Consider the following 5000-nt stretch of genomic DNA (forward strand, 5'->3'; position numbering starts at 1 on the left):
GTTCTTTTATCATTTTTCCTATCATTTGAGAATTGGTTGAGCTGAAAAAAGGTAAGATTATACTTAGATTATCAATCATAAAGTCAATTAAAAAAAGTCACAGCAATTCAGATTTCTTCTTTGCAAACTTCCAGTAAATTACAAATATGACACTATTGTATGGTGGAGTGTGGACGTGTTGTGTTGAGCTTTGCTATTCATGCCCAGAGTGATGTTTTAGCTTTGTGTTTCTCGTTTAGAATATCATTGAAATGATATTAGTTAATCTTATGGAGAAACCTAAGTTATAAGAAGCAGTACACTATATCTGCTCCTAAATATATCTGCTTCAAATATAATGAAACGAATGCAAAACGGAATAAATTGATAGTAAGTGAATTTAAAAGACTGTACCATAAGAGATGCGTGCATATAGTTTCAGCCATCAGGGAGATTGACCGGAATAACCTAGATTGGTTATGCCCTCACTGCGTACCAGATGCCATACAAAACAATTTAGTTATATCAAGATAAAAGGAAGATGTAAACATGAGTAATCTGGCCCTGAAAGGACAAGATGCGAGACTTGGAAAACAAACTTGCGAACATTGGCGCAGACGCAGCAAATTCCACCCAGATCACCGACCTCACTGAGAAAGTTAACATTCTTGCCATGAATATGGAATCAATTAAAGCAACACTTCAAACATTGCTAGACCCAAAACCGGAGAAATCGACATTTGCTGACAAAGTTAAGGAAAAAAATTCTGTTGATAAGTAAATCAACTAATACAACAACTAATATTTCTGAAAGAAAACGTGAGGCTGAACAAGCACTTAAAGACATTCCTATACTTAAAACGAGGTCAGCTACGAATGGAAATGTTGTAAACTTTGCAAACAATATGATCAGAGAAGAGGCGGCAAACAAAATTCAGACATTGGTGGCTGACACTGAAACGAGAAAAATCGGAAAACTAAAACCCAAAATAATGATATGCAATGTACACAATGATGAAGATGATGTAGTAAATTTTTTTATTCAAAGAAATAGCTGCCTGGACCATATCCAAAATATAGAAGATAAGAAGAGTGGAGTCCTGACGAAAAATTCCTCGGGGGCGACCACCCGCCATGTATTGAAATATGATCCCGAAGTTCGGAGGGCTATTCAGGATAATGGGGACAAAGTCTCGATATGATGGGGTATCTATAACATACGTGATAGGTACCACATGATCACCTGCTACCACTGTCAGAGGTATGGACATTTTGAAAAAGATTATAAGTCTAAGAATGAAGATAATATCTGCGGGAAATGTTCAGGGAGACACTCCACCAGGAAGTGTAATTCGGAAGTGTCAAAGTGTATAAACTGCGCAAAGTTAAACAGACCAATTGACCATACAGTAAATTCTAGAGACTGCAATGCTTTTGACTTGGAATTGAAAAGACTAGCGGAAAATACTGATCATGGTTACTAGGGATGCCATAAACTATGGCTAGGTAAATATACAATCTGTAGGTAATAAGATTGTTCAAATTCGTGAATTAATAAACGAGAAATATTTAGATATATTAGTATTATCTGAAATATGGCTAAATAACTTGGACACGACAAAGATCACTGTAATGACGCCCCCCACACATGCCTTCTTTCACATACCAAGAGAAGGTAGGCCTGGTGGGGATGTCGGACTCTTTATTCATAAAAGTTACTCAAATCTCAAAAGGTTGAAAAAGAATTAGTGTAACAAGCATTGAATATATAGAAATAAAATTTACGCCAAAATAATATAGGAATATCTTTTGTAACAATCTACAAACCTCCCTGAACAAACTCTAGTATCTTTTTTGAAGAATTCGGTGCTCTCTTTGAGATGATTATCATTGCGAGAAACGAATTAGTTATCTGTGGAGACTTCAATTTTTGAATGGATGACGCATCAAATCCTGACGCTTTGGCATTTAGTGAGTTACTAGATTCATATCGACTATTAAATAATGTCGACAGCACAACTACTTTAACTGGGCATACGCTAGACTTAGTTATAAGTGATGACATGAATGATATTGTATCTGATATAAAAGTCGAAGAAAAATGTACTATCCTCCAAGTAAACAAACTTATTACGTCTAGTCTACCTCTAAAAAACATGCAATAGTAAAGAAAATAAACTTTAGACATAAATCAAATTTTTTTTCCTACCGTATTTATAGAAGAAGTTACAAAGAAAATAAACGATGCTATCAACATTCCCTGTGATCATGATGCCCAACGTCTGTTAGGAGCTAAGTGTGCTAACTGTCTTATGACCACTTACAATAAAGTGAGTAAAAGTGAATATGATACCATGTGCCCATTGATGGAAAAGACTATAACCGTAAAAGACCAATCTCCTTGGTTTGATGGAGACACTTTGGTAAAAAAGAGGGATAAAAGACGTAAAGAAAGTGGAATAGGTTACAAACTGAAATTACTTGGGAAGAATACAAAACTTCTGCTTGTCAATATAACTACCCACTAAGAAGGAAAATAAGTGAATACTATAAGAGAAAGATCTTCGAAGCAGCAACAGACATAAATAAGTTATATCGTCTCCTGAATGGTATAATGGGAAATGTTAAAGAAAAGAAGCTACTTGATGGATACAGTGACCAGGAACTAGCAAATAATTTTCTAGTATCCTTTAACAACAAAATTGAAAACATAACCAGGTAATACCATAACACAGGATGACATCACCAGAATTATCAAGAAAGCAAAGAAAAGCAACTATGCGATCGATCATCTGCCAATAATTGATGTAATTGGAGAGAAAGACATTTCTAGTCTAGCCGATTAATGTAAGTTCCCTAAATCTGAGAAAAAGGCTATAGTCACACCAGTTCTGAAAAAATGCACTGGACTACCAGGAATTAAGTTCATATAGACCTATTTCAAATCGATCCTTTGTCTCAAAAGTGCTTGAAATTTTAATTTTTGAACAACTAGTCAGCCACTTAGAAGTAATAGAAGCTTTGCCCGACAATCAATCTGCTTACAGAAAAATATACTCTACGGAGACGGCCATCTGCTCTGTTGTCAATGATATGCTAGAAATGATGAATGAAAATAAATGTGGTATCTTAATAATGCTCGATCTCAGTGCTGCTTTTGATACAGTTGTGCTTGAACTGCTACTAAATGATCTACGGTCCATTGTCGTTGAAGATCAAGCCTTCGGATACCTAAAAGACTACTTAGTAGGTAGCAATTAGTGTATAAAAATTGGAAACTCTTATTCATCATGTGAACCCTTAAACAGAGGGGTACCCCAGGGGAGTGTACTTGGCCCAATCTTATTCTGCATCAATACTATTAGTCTATAAAAAATGCTACAAAGGCATGGCGTGAATTTTAAACTATTTGCAAATGACACACAATTTTACTTCTCCATTAATGATATACATGACACTACAGAAACTCTAAACCGAATCCTTGATAGTGTTAGAGAATGGATGACATTTAAACAACTAAAATTAAATGAGATCTAAACCAAATTCATGGTGGTGGTCAAGAGAAACAGCGTTAGAAACTTAGGTGATATTCAGATGAACATAAATAATGACTCGTTGCCGATATCTAGAAAAGTTCGAGATCTAAGTATATTTCTTGACTGTAACATGTCTCCAAATGCCCAAATAGATAATGTAATAAAAGATTGTTTGAGCATAAAACAGTTAATATGTAAGAATTGTTCCAGCATAAACCTATATATATATATATATATATATATATATATATATATATATATATATATATATATATATATATATATATATATATATATATATATATATATATATATATATATATATATATGTAGTAAACCGATATATATATATATATATATATATATATATATATATATATATATATATATATATATATATATATATATATATATATATATGTAGTAAACCGATATATATGTAAAGATTGTTCAGCATAAGACAATGATAATGTAAAGATTGTGTCAGCAAGAAACAATAAGTATGTAAAGATTGCTTCAGCATAAAACAATAAATATGTAAAGATTGTTCAGCATAAACCGATAAATATGTAAAGATTGTTCAACATAAGACTATAATAATATAAAGATTGTTTCAACATAAAACAATAAATATATAAAGATTGTTTCAACATAAAAAAATAAATATGTGAAGATTGATGAGCATAAAACAATAAATATGTAAAAATTGTTCATTATAATGCAATGATAATGCAAAAAGTGCTCAGCATAAAACCATAAATATGTAAAGATTTTTTTAGCATAAAACAAAAAATATGTGAAAATTGTTTCAGCATCAAATAAAAATTATGTAAAGATTGCTTCAACATGAAACAATAAATATGTAAAGATTGTCAGCATAAACCGATAAAAATGTAAAGATTGTTAAGCATAAGACAATAATAATGTAAAGATTGTTTCAGCATAAAACAATAAATATGTAAAGATTGTTCAGCATAAAACAATAAATTTGTAAAGATTGTTTCAGCATAAAACAAAAATATATGTAAAGATTGTTTCAGCATCAAACAATAATAATGAAAAGATTGTTTCAGCATAAAACAATAAATATGTAAAGATTGTCAGCATAAACCGATAAAAATGTAAAGACTGTTCAGCATAAGACAATAACAATGTAAAGATTGTTTCAGCATAAAACAATAAATATGTAAAGATTGTTCAGCATAAGACAATAATAATGTAAACATCGTTCAGCATAAAACAGTATATATGTAAAAATTATTTCAGTATATAACAATAAATATGTAATGAATGTTTCAGCATAAAACAATAAATATGTAAAGATTGTTTCACCATAAAACAATAAATATGTAATGATTTTTTCAGCATGAAATAGTAAATATATAAAGATTGTTTCAGCATATAACAATAAATATGTAATGGATGTTTCAGCATAAAACAATAACTGTGTAAAGATTGTCCAGCATAAAAAATTATTATGTAAAG

Source organism: Palaemon carinicauda, unplaced genomic scaffold (genome assembly GCF_036898095.1).
Source record: "Palaemon carinicauda isolate YSFRI2023 unplaced genomic scaffold, ASM3689809v2 scaffold500, whole genome shotgun sequence".
Taxonomy (NCBI): Eukaryota; Metazoa; Arthropoda; class Malacostraca; order Decapoda; family Palaemonidae; genus Palaemon; species Palaemon carinicauda.